Here is a 14,191-nt window from a genome sequence, read left to right as displayed (position 1 = left end):
ATTAATTGTTTTTCTAATGTTGAACCATCCCTGCATACCTGGTATGAATCCCACTTGGTCATGGTGAATTATTTTTTTGGTATGTTGTTGAATTCTATTGGCTAGAATTTGTTGAGAATTTTTGTATCTACATTCATGAGGGATATAGGTCTGTAATTTTCTATTTTTGTGGTGTCTTTACCTGGTTTTGGTATCAGGGATATGGTGGCTTCATAGAATGAGTTTGGTAGCATTCCGTCTTTTTCTGTGGTCTGAAATACCTTTAGTAGTAGTGGTGTTAACTCTTCTCTGAAAGTTTGGCAGAAGTCTGCAGTGAAGCTGTCCAGGCCAAGGCTTTTTTTTGTTGGGAGTTTTTTGATTACCTTTTCAATCTCTTCTTTTGTTATGGGTCTATTTAGTTGTTCAACCTCTGATGGTGGTGTGTTTCTAGGAATTCATCCATTTCTTCTAGGTTTTCAAATTTGTTAGAGTACAATTTTTCATAGTAATCTAATATGATTCTTTTAATTTCAGTTAGGTCTGTTGTAATATTGCCCATCTAATTTCTTATTCTGGTTATTTGCTTTTTCTCCTGTTTTTCTTTTGTCAGTTTGGCCAGTGGTTTATCAATTTTGTTGATTTTTTCAGAGAACCAGCTTTTGATCTTGTTAATTCTTTCAATTGTTTTTCTGTTTTCTATTTCATTTAGTTCAGCTCTAATTTTTATTATTTGTTTTCTTCTGGTGCCTGAGGGTTTCCTTTGTTGCTCTCTTTCTATTTGTTCAAATTGTAGGGATAATTCTTTGATTTTGGCCCTTTCTTCTTTTTGGATGTGTGCACTGACTGATATAAATTGACCTCTGAGCACCACTTTTGCTGTGCCCCAAAGGTTCTGATAGGAAGTGTTTTCATTCCATTGGATTCTCTGAATTTCTTTATTCCATCCTTAATGTCTTCTATAATCCAGTCTTTTTTGAGCAGGGCATTGTTCAGTTTCCAAGTGTTTGATTTCTTTTCTCTGCTTTTCTGTTATTGATTTCCACTTTAATGGCCTTATGGTCAGAGAAGATGCTTTGTAATATTTCAATGTTTTGGATTCTGCTAAGGCTTGCTTTGTGACCTAATATGTGGTCTATTCTAGAGAAGATTCCATGTGCACTAGAAAAGAATGTAAACTTGGTTGCTGTTGGGTGGAGAGTTCTGTATATGTCTATGAGGTCATGTTGGTTGATAGTGGGATTTAGAACTTCTGTATCTTTATTGAGCTTCTTTCTGGATGTCCTGTCCTTCACCGAAAGTGGTGTGTTGAAGTCTCCTACTATTATTGTAGAGCTGTCTATCTCACTTTTCAATGCTGTTAGAGTTTGTTTCATGTATCTTGCAGCCCCGTCATTGGGTGCATAAATATTTAATATGGTTATATCTTCTTGGTATATTGTCCCTTTAATCATTATATAGTGTCCTTCCTTATCCTTTCTGATGGGTTTAACTTTAAAGTCCATTTTGTCAGAAATTAATATTGCCACTCCTGCTCTTTTTTGATTGTTGTTTGCTGGATATATTTTTTTTCCATCCTTTGAATTTTAATTTGTTTGTGTCTCTAAGTCTAAGGTGTGTCTCTTGTAGGCAGCATATAAACGGATCTTGTTTTTTAATCCATTCTGCCACTCTCTGTCTCCTTATTGGTGCATTTAGTCCATTTACATTCAGGGTAATTATGGATAGGTATGAATTTAGTGCTATCATTTTGATATCTTTTTTTTTTTGTATATTGTTGACAGTTTCTTTTTCTCTCTTAATTTTATGTGCTGAGTAGATTATCTTTATATATTGTCCTTTCCTCGTGTTGATTGTTGTTGATTTTGTTTCTGCTGAGTCTCTATTTTTTTCTTTTCTTTTGATGAGTAGGATAGTTTGTCTCCTTTGTGGTTACCTTATTATTTACCCCTATTTTTCTAAATTTAAACCTAACTTTTATTTCTTTCTATCGCCGTATCTTCCTCTCCGTATGAAAGATCTATGATTACATTTCTTAGTCCCTCTTTATTGTTTTAATGTTGTCTTCTTTTATATAATAACATCACTGTTTTCCTGTTTTGAGCTTTTTTTTTCTTTTTGATTTCCCTGTCTGGGTTGACTTCTCATTGCTGTGTCCAGCATTCTAGTCTTGGGTTGATAAAAAGATACCTGATATTATTGTTTTTCTAACCAAAGAACTCCCTTTAGTATTTCTTGTAGTTTTGGTTTGGTTTTTACAAATTCCCTAAACTTCTGTTTATCTGGAAATGTCCTAATTTCACCTTCATATTTAAGAGACAGTTTTGCTGGATATATGATTCTTGGCTAGCAATTTTTTTCCTTCAATTTTTGAAATATGTCATCCCATTGCCTTCTTGCCTGCGTGGTTTTTGCCAAGTAGTCCGAGTTTATTCTTATTGGCTCTCCTTTGTAGCTGACTTTTCGTTTATCCCTTGCTGTTCTTAAAATTCTCTATCTTTGTTTTGGCAAGTTTGATTATAATATGTCTTGGTGTCTTTCTTTTAACATCTACATTATGTGGAGTTCGATGAGCGTCTTGGATAAATATCTTCTCATCTTTCACGATATCAGGTAAGTTTTCTGGCAACAGTTATTCAACATTTTTTTCTGTATTTTCTGTTATCCCTCCCTGTTCTGGTACTCTAGTCACTCGTAGATTACTTCTCTTGATGGAGTCCCAGATGATTCTTAAGGTTTCTTCATGTTTTTAAATTCTTTTATCTGATTTTTCTTCAAATATGTTAGTGCCAAGTGATTTATCGTCAAGTTCAGAAATTCTGGCTTCTACTTCCTCAATTCTGCTCCTCTGACTTTCTATTGAGTTGTCTAATTCTATAATTTTATTGTTAACCTGAATTTCTGATTGCTGTTTGCCTATGGATTTTTCCAGCTTATTACACTTTTCATTATGTTCCTGAATAATCTTTCTAATTTCTTCAATTGCTTTATCTGTGTGTTCCTTGGCTTGTTCTGGGTATTGCCTTATATCCTTCTTGATGTCTTGAAGGGCTCTGTATATTGATCTTTTGTATAATGCCTCTGGTAATTCCAGGAAGGCACTTTCATCTAGAAGATCCCTGGATTCTTTGTTTCGAGAGCTTGTTGAGGTGATCATGGTCAGTTTCTTTATGTGACTTGATATTGACTGTTGTCTCCAAGCCATCTATAAGTTATTGTATTAGTTTATGCTTGCTTACTGTGTTGTAGCTTCTTGCTTTGTTTTGTTTTGATATGCCCAAATGGGTTGCTTGAGTGAGTTAGCTTGATTATTTTTGCCTTTGGAGATCTGAAGTCCTGTCCCCAGATGGTTAGAGCTGTTATCAGGTATATCAGTCTAGGAGTCCATTCAGTTTTCTTGTATGAATTCAGCTCAGGTGTCCAGGTCGTTGATCATCAAATGTGTCATACAGGCTCTGCCCTACAGTCTTAGAGGGGCAGGGGTGATTGGTGTATGTACCGGTATCTGATTGTAGCAGGGGGTCACACTTTGAACGAGGCATGGGGCTGAGAACCAGCCCCTGAGTGTCTCTGAGGAAAGTGTGTCCCTGTTCCCTAGAGCATGCAGGTGGGTGGTTTCTGCATATGGACCATGGGCACCCAATGTTTTTGGTTGTAAGGACTGGGAGGTACCAGTTATCCTTGGACCCCTCTCACAGGTGGCTGGGTGACCTGAGTGGAGCTACTAGTCCTTAGGCCCCTGGTGTGGGTAGGTGAGGACACTGTTTAATAGGCAAAGCAATGTCAAACATCAAACACCCACCTTTCCACCGCAGAGTTGAAATGGCTGGAGTCTGCCTGCAAGGGCCTATTCTCCTGAAATAGGCCCACACAGCTGCATGCAGAGGGGAAAGGTGCTCAAAATCCACGTACTGTTTATGCCTGGACAGGAGCCGCTTCTGTCCTGAGCTCCCCTGGTTAGTGGAGCTGGCAAATTATCTTTTCCCCGAATTGCAATTTTTTTCCTTCTCCAAAGGCAGGAGGATGGCTCTAGGTGCTCAAAAGTGCCTATCTCAGGCCCAGGGAATTCAGCCGCTGAAGCCAGCTTGGGGGTGGGGGGGGGGGCGTGGTAAAATATACACAAGTACTTAGCTTTTGCCAAGAGCGCTGTTCTTCTCAGGTTCCAGAGGTGTGAGTAGGCTGCTTCTCCCTGAGGAAACTGTGGCCCAACGCTAGTACCAGCCCACTGCTGTGGCTCCGGGAATGGTGCCTGAGGGCTCCCAGAGATTCGGGTCCGGTAACTCCTCTCTGCTTCTGAACCGTCTGTTCCTCCCGCTACCCCTCAATTCTTTTTCTAAGCTTTCCTTTGATGCTCAGGGCTCCTAGCTTGTTATAAACATACTCATTTCACTTGTTTTTTTCGGGTCTTTGTTGTAAAGAGGGCTCACCGGAAGCGTCTATCTATCCCACCATCTTGGCTCCACCTACAGGACAAATATTGTTTGATCCCACTTATACAAAAAGTCTAGAATAGGCGAAGTCCAAGGTCTGTCAGTGGTTACCAGGGGCGGGCAGGAGGGAGGAGGAAAGGGGGGGACAACATTTAGGGCACACTGGGTTCTGACAAAGGTGATGGTATAATTTGAGAACTGCTAAGGGCAGTGGCTAAACAAGATGGACGTAATGCCTGTGACTGAACTATACACATGAAGATTGTTGAAATGCCAAATGTTTTGTTGCCTATTTACCACAATAAAAAAATAATAATAATTTAAATAAAATAAAAATAATTTAGGTAGGAGAAGGAGACTGTGATGCAGATTACAAGATAAACCAAGGGGGGCTCACTGGAGATGGGGCAGGACCATCCACCTGGGATTGAGCATTTCTAAGTGTTTCCACTTTCCTAGTGACTGGAAGCTGAGGGATAGTTATTTTGCAGGTTTCATCCCTGAATCATTTTCACAAACTCTGTTTTGGGTAAAAGACAGAAATCTATCAAACAGCACACAGATTAACTTATCACCGAGTTAAATGGGCTGTCAGTGTGGGGAGCCGCGCTTGGCCCGGAGAATTCAAATGCATGTAAATTTCCCTGGTGGCGAGGGGAGGATGGTGGAGCTGTCAGACAGTGACGTGTGGAAATACATTAACAGTGTTTAAAATATATTTGAAGGGCCTGGCTCATATTTTGATAACATGCTCACAGACAAATGATTTGTGGGAAATTGGAAATTCTGACCTCATCATCTATTCCAGAGGAATCTTTGTCATGAGCCCTCTCCCAGAATGCTGGGCATTTTGAAGAAGTTCTAAGACAATTAGCCATGCCTGCACAAACTGGCAGAGGTCCCCTGTGCCACTGATGTATGGGGCCGGGATTCTGATATCCTTGTTCACCAGCCTTCCTCCATCTTACACAAAAAGGATGAAAAACTTCAAAAGAATCAGTTACATTGTGTTATAAACTTAGGACCTCGGCCCCCACGACCCCAGCAAAAGGCAGTAGCTCCTTCCAGTTCTGTGCCTCATTGGCCCTTGTGTGTTTACTCTTGGGTATTTATTTGGAAAGGACATTTCTTTTACTTAATTATTCTCAACGTTTAAGGAAAAGAGAGTTCCGAAGAGTTGCCCTGCATTCGTGTAAAGAAATGGGGCTATGAGTGATTGAGGGTGTGAGTTGGTTTTAGGTTTTACAGGATTTACTAGCTCTTTCCCCAATTTTCAAGTGAGGGCATAATGCTATGTGATTTTTGACTGGTCATTGGGGGCTTCCTGTAACTCCAGCTTTCCTGAATCAATGGATCAAGTCCTTCTACACATGACATGAGTCTTCTGTACCCTCCCAGGTCCCCTCATGCTCTCACAGTCACATGGAGTCTTGATTTCACCCTGGCTTCAAGCTCCCCAGTTCCCCTTTCAAAGCTGATTCTTATGTACTGGCCATACCTTACAAAAAAGAGATGTGATGTAGCTAGCTGTCCTCCCTTGAGCTAGAAATAAATGTACTAATATCCACTAAAAAAAAAAAAAAAAGACCCACTAGCTGAACAAATAGAAGCTGAAGTCTCTTTCTTGATATATTCTTTGGAAATCATACATATTCATATCTGCATTGATTTGACAGGATAATGAAATCAGTCTGGGTCCCCATCGTGCTCAGTACACAAACACAAATGATTCCAATACGACAAGACAAGGACAACATGGCGGGCCCTTCAGGAAGCTCTGGGCACACAAAGGAGTGCCACCTGGAGCATGTTAAGGGAGGGAGAATGATCAGGGCAGGCTCATGGAGGAAGAGAGGGAGGAAGAAAGGAAAAGAGGGAGGGAGGAAGAAAGGGAGAAAGGGAGGGAGGAAGGAAGGAGATAGGGAGGGAGGGAGGGAAGGATAAAGAAGAAAAGGAAGGAAGGAAGGGAAGGAAGAAAGAAAGGAAGAGAGGGAGAAGATACATGTGTCACTCTCATGTTTTCCATTCAACTTTGCAACTGGCACAATAAAATAAGAAGGTACGAGTCAAGTAGTTCTACTGATTGGAAAGGAGAAAGAAAAGTGTCATTATTTGCAGATGATATGATTGCAGACAGAGAAAACCCAAGAGACTCTACACACAACTAATTAGAACTAATAAAGACTTGGCAAGCTTACTAGATACAAGATCAATATACATAAATCAGTTCCTTTCCTATACACCAGCAATAAGTAACCAATAAAGCAGTTTTCAAAATATCATTTATAATAGCACAAAAACTATGCTGAAGCCAACAGCAGATAAATGTTAATAAAAAACATATTGACTAAATATGTTTTCTCAGTTAAATGAACCAGTTTGTTTTTGGAGGCATTGTTGATTCTCAGCCCGGGTGATGGGAGAGGAGTTACTATGGATGGAATTGTGTCCCCCCCAAAAAAACTTTTGTATTGAAGTCCTGGCCCCTATACCTGTGGATGTGATCCTGTTTGGAAATAGGGTTTTCTTTGTTATATTAATAAGGTCATACCAGAGTAGGGTGGATCCAGTAGGGTGACTCCTGAATTACACAAAGAACAGAATAAACATACATACAGGGGAAAGAGGGAGACAGGTGATGGAGACAGATGTATCCAAAGGCACACCAAGGATCACTGGCTGCTACTAAAAGCTGAAATAGACAAGGAAGGAACTCTCCCCTACAGCCTGTCCTGAATGCGGACTTCTAGCCTCCTGAACTGTGAGGAAGTACATTTCTGTTCTTTAAAGCCACTCACTTGTGGCATTTCTGTTACGGCAGCACTAGATGACTAAGACTGAAGGGGAGGGAAAGTACAAGAAGAGCCGAGAATATGTTGTCAGAAATAAAAAATGTGCTGAGAAATGATGGGACAGGTCAAAAGGATACAGGAGGGAGCTTAAATTTAAAATTGTTCAAATTTGGGTTAGCTTGAAGATCAAAAGAGTAAAGTTGGTGCTGAAATGGATTATAACATGAATTATAATATTTAGGGGGAAAAAAACCTCATAAATCCATAGTGGTACTCCATGAAGAAAAAGAGGGAGGGTTGCAGGGGTAGGGGTTAGGAACCTCTTCTCTACAGATGGTGGCCAATTAACAAATGCAGAAAGAATTTTAAGCTTAGAAAATACCATTTGCAACTACAATGAAATTGATTCAAGCAAGGATCAGCAATGAATGCCAAAACCATTGGATGGAAGGCAGCATCACTAGAGAGCAGGGACACGCAAATGAAAACAGTGAGGTACCACTCTCATCCAATAGAAAGCCAACACTTCATACATCTTATCATGGCAAGTTGGTGAGGAAGGGAGTAAAGGAGGTTTTCATACGTTGCTTGGGGTGGTGTAAACTGTCACAACCATGGCGAAGAGAAATCTCTTTAACAAGGAAGCCGTGTTGAAGAGGCACATAGGCTACCACCCAGCAGATACACTTCTGTACAGGGTTCCAGGAAAGCCCCTCACACAGTCTATGCAGCACGATATGTAACTACACAAACTTGGAAAGAATAATACAACAAATGGAAAAAACAGCTGTCAAAATACATTTTCTAAATATAAATATATATATATATAGTATATTTATTAACCATTATATATATAAAAATACAAAAAGACTATTTGAGCAAAACATTCAATTTGCAGCAGACTATATGTAGCATAGCCAGAATGCTCCTTGGAAGTAAGGATGGTGAGACTCATTGGTTTAGCAGTTATGTAATGATACAGTCATCCTCTATGATGTGATCTGATGTGATCAGCCAATCAATTGTAAGAGGATTTGCTTTGGGATGAGGCCTGCATCCTATATATTTATATATATATACATACACACACACACACACACATATATATATATATATATATGTATCTGGCAAAGCTAGCTTGCTTGCTCTGGATCCTGCATCCAGCTTGTCATCATCTGACTTCCAGTTCTTGGGACTTGAGCCAGCAGCCTGCCACGTTGCCTGCTAATCTTGGGATTCATTAACCTCTGCAGCCTGTGAGCCAGCATCCTACTCTCTGACCTGCCGATCTTGGATTTGTCAGACCCTGAAGCTATGTGAGTCAGGAAAAGTCTCCAGCCGGATGCCTAACTCACAGCTTTGGGACTTGCCAGCCTCTGCAACTGCATGAGCCATTTCCTTCAGATAAATCTCTCTCTCTCTCACCACACACACACACACACACACACACAATCAGTTAAGTATATATATGTGTGTGTGTGTATATATGTGTATCTGTATCTATTGGCCAAACTCAGAGCGTTATTTTAAGAGTGGCAGAATTACAACATCAGTTGAATTCCCGACCTTGAATGGTGTCTGAAATTAACGTGAGGGCATTGATTGGGTAGAAATGGGATCCTGAAACTTGGGATAGTGCTGCCGTAACAGAAATACCACAAGTGGATGGCTTTAACAAACAGAAATTTATTCTCTCACTGTCTTGGAGGCTAGAAATCTGAGGGTACCAGCTCCAGGGGAAGGCTTTCTCTCTGTGTTGGATCTGGGGAAATGTACTTGTCATCAATCTTCTCCTGGTCTAGGAACTTCTCAGCATAGGGATTCTGGGTCCAAAGGATGCGCTCTGCTCCTTTCTCTTGCTTGGAGGTCCCTACCCTCTCTGCTCGATTCTCTCTTTTGTATCTTAAAAGAGACTGACTCAAGGTAAACCTAATTCTGTAGATTGAGCCCTGTCTCATTAACATGGCTGCCCCTAATCCTGCCTCATTCACATCATAGAGGTTACAACAACCTCTGCAACACACAGGATAATCACATCGATCACAAAATGGTGGACAACCACACAGTACTGGGAATCATGGCCTAGTTAAGTTGACACACATTTTTGAGGTACACAAGTCAATCCTTAACAGGGACATATAGGCGGATAATCAGGAAGCTGGGGATGGTGAGCCCCTAAATTCCATTGATCACTCCTGCTAACAGAACCAGACCTCTTAATCCCATTTGAAGTGGTTACTTCATCTTTGACTGCTAAGCGACCCTCACAAGTAAAACCGTTAGCCCCTCCACCCCACCTGATGAGGTTAAACCTCTGTGTCGGTAGAGTCTTTGTCTGAGATATTGCCTGGGTTGGCATCTGAGTCATTGCCTGAGATAAATGCCTTACAAGACATTGCTGAATATTCCCAGGACCCACCCTGCCACCCAGTTTTGCTTCTAGACCTATAACTAGACCTAAGTTCCAGTGATCCCTAGAAGTTGAAGTACAAAGTGTGATCCAGAATGAGGTACATTACACTCAAAAAACGGCTTGGCTTTTCTAAAATGTACAAAGAGAAACCTGGGAACTATATGTGGGAATGGCTATTAAGGGCGTGGGATAATGGTGAAAGGAACGGAAAGATGGATCAGTCTGGGTTTATTGATATGGGCCCACTAAGCACGGATTCTTCATTCAGTATTTCAGCTTGAGAGGTTAGGAAAGGATCTAATAGCTTATTTGGTTGGTTTGATGAAGTATGGATTACATCGTGGCCTATACTAAACCAAGCTGAAGTACCAGACCTGCCTTGGTATGCTGTAGAAGAAGATATTCAAAGGCTTAGGGACATTGGCATGTTAGAATGGGTTTATCAGGTTAGACCTACAGACCCACATATGGAGTGCCAGAGGACACACCTTTTACCACAATGGTGAGGAACAAATTTGTGAAGGGAGCCCCAGCATCCTTGAATACTGCTGTGATTGCTATGTTATTTAAGTCAGATTTTAACAGTGGGAGCTGCCCTAATTGAATTAAGACACCTAACTACAATGGGGCTGATTGGACCCTGTGGTGGTAGAGGCCAAGTGGCGGGACTCAGTTGACAAAGACAAGGTGGGTGTGGTTACCATAATGGACAGCAGAGTCAAAGCAGTAATCATTTGACTTGTCTGGACTTGTGGCTTTGGCTACTTAAACGTGGTGTCCCTAGGTGTGAAATGATGGAAAATCTATTACATTTTTACTTGGTCTTTACAAGCAGAACTTTAGGTCAAGTGAATGGCAGTCTAACTCAAATCACCAGAATAGAGAATCATGGCCCATCAGTCAATTCCCAGACTTCAGCAATTTACAGGCCCACAACCCCTTGAATGAAAGGAAGGCCAAGCCCCCTTGATGAAGGACCTTACTGCACTGCCAAAATTTTATACTGTTAATCTTTCTTCCAGCCTTCCCCAAAGGAATCTATGGCCTTTCATGAGATTGACTGTTCATTGGGTTAAAAATATTGGAGAATTACTGTATACTGGCTCTAAACTGACACTAATTCCAGGAGACCTAAAATGTCACTGTGGCCCACCAGTCAGAGTAGGGGTATATAGAGGCCAGGTTATTAATGGAGTCTTAACTCAGGTTCTTCTCACAGTGGGTCCGGGGGGTCTCCAAGTCCATCCTATAGTGATTTCCCCAGTTTCAAAATGCATAATTCAAAAAGATATGCTCAGCAACTGGCAGAACCCTTGCACTGGATCCCTGACAAGTGGAGTAATGGTTATTATGGTAGGAAAAGTCAAGTGGAAGCCATTAGAACTACCTCTACCTAGGAAAATAGTAAACCAAAAGAAATACTGCATTCCTGGAAGGATTGCAGATATTACTGCCACCATCAAGGAGTTGAAGGATGTAGGGGTGATAATTCCTCCCACCTCATCCCCATTCGACTAACCTATGTGGCCTGTGCAAAAAATAGTATCTTGGAGAATGACAGTGGATTATCATAAACTTAACCAGGTGGTGACTCCAATTCCAGCTGTTGTTCCACACGTGGTTTCATTGCTTGAGCTAATGAATACATCTCCTGGTACCTGTTATCCAGCTATCGACCTGGCCAATGACTTTTTCTCGACTCCACTTTCTAAGGAACACCAGAAGCAGTTTGCCTTCAGCTGGCAAGCCCAGCAATTCACCTTCACTGTCCAACCTTGGGATATATCAACATTCCAGCCCTGTCATAATTTAGTCTGCAGAAATCTCAATTTCATTTCCCTTCCACAAAACACCACACTGGTCCATTACATTGATGACATTATGCTGATTGGACCTAGTAAGGAAGACATGTCAATGACTCTGGATTTATTGGTAAAACATTTGCATGCTGAAAGGTGGGGAATAAATCCAACAGAAATTCAGGTGCCTTCCACTTCAGTGAAATTTCTAGGGGTCCAGTGGTGTGGGACATGTTGATATATTCCTTCTAAAACGAAGGATAAGTTGTTCTATCTGGCCTCTCCTACAATAAATAAGAAGACACAATAGCTTGTGGATCTCTTTGGATTTTGGAGGCAACATATCCCTCATTTGGTTGTGCTATTCTGGCCTCTTTATCAACTGACTCCAAAAGCTGCTAGTTTTGAGTGGGGCCCAGAAGAAGAGAAGGCTCTGCAACAGGTTCAGGCTGCCACACAAGCCACTCTGCCACTTGGGCCATATGATCCAGCTGATCCAATGGTGCTTGAAGTGTCAATGACAGATAGAGGTGCTGTTTGGAGTTTTTGGCAGGCCTCTATTGGTGAAGCGCAGTGTATTGTCTCCCTGAATGTGCCAAAGAAGTAAAGATATTTGTGTCTTATGTGAATGCTCACCAAAGAGTGACTTCGGCAGAGGAGAATTTTAGCAATCAAGTGGATAGGGTGACATGTACTGTGGAAACTGGTCATCCTCTTTCCCCAGCCACACCCGTCATTGCTGAATGGGCTCATGAACAAAGTGGCCATGGTGGCAGTGATGGAGATTATGCATGGGCTCAGCAACATGGACTTTTACTCACTAAGGCTGACTTGGCTATAGCTACTGTTGGGTGCCCAATCTGCCAGCAGGAGAAACTGACACTGAGTCCCTGATATGGTACCATTCTTCAAGGTGATCAGCCAGCAACCTGGTGACAGGTTGATTATATTGGGCCACTTCTATCATGGAAAGGGCAGCATTTTGTTCTTACTGGAATAGACGCTTACCGTGGATACAGATTTGCCTTTCTTGTATGCTGTGTTTCTGCCAAAACTACCATCCATGGACTTACAGAATGCCTTTTCTACCGTCATGGTATCTCACACAGCATCGCCTCAGATCAAGGGACCCACTTCATAGCAAATGAAGTACAGCAATGGGCCTGTGCTCATGGAATTCACTGGTTTTACCATCTTCTCCATAATCCTGAAGCAACTGGCTTACTGGAACAATGGAGTGGCCTTCTAAAGATACAATTACAGTGCCAGCTAAGTGGCAACACTTTGCAGGCTTGGGCCAGTGTTCTCCAGGAGGCTGTATATGCTCTAAACCAACAGCCAATATACAGTGTTGTTTCTCTCATAGCCAGGATCCATGGTTCCAGGAATCAAGGTGTGGACATGGGAGTGGCACCGCTCACTATTGATCCTAGTGACCCACTTGCAAAATTTTTGTTTTTTGTCACTGTGACCATGTGCTCTGTGGGTCTAAAGGTCCTAGTTCCCAAGGGAGGAATGCTCTCAGCTGGAGATACAACACAGATTTCATTGACCTGGAAGTTAAGAATGCCACCCAGCCACTTTGGGCTCCCCATGCCTCTGGATCAACAGGCAAAGGGAGTCACCATATTGGCTGGTGTGATTGACCCTGACTACCAAAGGGAAATCAGACTGGTGTTTCATAATGGAGGTAATAAAGAATATGTTTGGAATACAGGAGATTCCTTAAGATGTCTCTTGGTACTACCGTGTCCTGTGATTAAAGTCAATGGAAAACTACAGCAACCCAATTCTGACATGCCTACTAATGGCCCAGACCCTTCAGCAATGAAGGTTTGGGTTACCCCCCCCCCCAAGCAAAGAACCACAACTAGCTGAGGTGCTTGCTGAGTATACAGGGAATGCAGAATGGCAGATGGAGGAAGGTAGTCCTAAATACCAGTTATGACCACATGACCAGTTGCAGAAACATGGACTGTAATTGTTATGAGTATTTTTCCTTGTACGTGTGCATCAAATATTTTTGTTTTCTTCACTTGTAAAATATAAGATATAGACAGGGCTTGTGCATTTTTGGTTGTGTGTGTGTTAGTTGTATCATGTTAGGTGCACGTATGACTTTGTAATTGTCTTTATTTAGAGATTGTGTATGGTTTAAGGAGATATGGGCGGTGCCAAGTTGACAAGGGGTGGACTGTGATGGTTAAGATTGTATGTCAACTTGGCTGGGCCATGATTCTCAGTAGTTTGGCCATTATGTAATGATTTAGTTTGACAGTTATGAAATGATATAGCCATCCTCCAAGATGTGATCTGATATAATCAGCTTATCAGTTGTAAGAGGAGTTTCTTTGGAGGTGTGACCTGCAGCCAGTATATATATGGGTGTTCCAGTAAATCTTGCTTGCTTGCTCTGGATCCTGCATCTGACTCATCATCATCTGACCTCCAATTCTTGCCTGCCAGTCTTGGGATTCATCAGCCTCTGCAGCCCGTGAGTCAAAGGCCTGCCATCTTACTTGCCTATCTTAGGATTCATTGGCCTCTATGGCCTGTGAGCCAGCAGCCTACTACCTTACCTGCTGATCTTGGATTCCTCGGCCTCAGCAGCCTGTGAGCCAGCATGGCCTACCATCTGACCTGCTGACCTTGGGTTTGTCATCCCCTGCACCTACATGAGTCAGGAGAAGCCTTGAGCCTGATGCATGACCCATGGACTTGGAACTTGCCAGCCTCTACAACCGCATGAGCCATTTCCTTGAGATAAATCTCTCTCTATAT

Source organism: Loxodonta africana, chromosome 16 (genome assembly GCF_030014295.1).
Source record: "Loxodonta africana isolate mLoxAfr1 chromosome 16, mLoxAfr1.hap2, whole genome shotgun sequence".
In the NCBI taxonomy this organism is placed as follows: domain Eukaryota; kingdom Metazoa; phylum Chordata; class Mammalia; order Proboscidea; family Elephantidae; genus Loxodonta; species Loxodonta africana.
Note: the sequence above shows the minus strand (reverse complement) of the source record.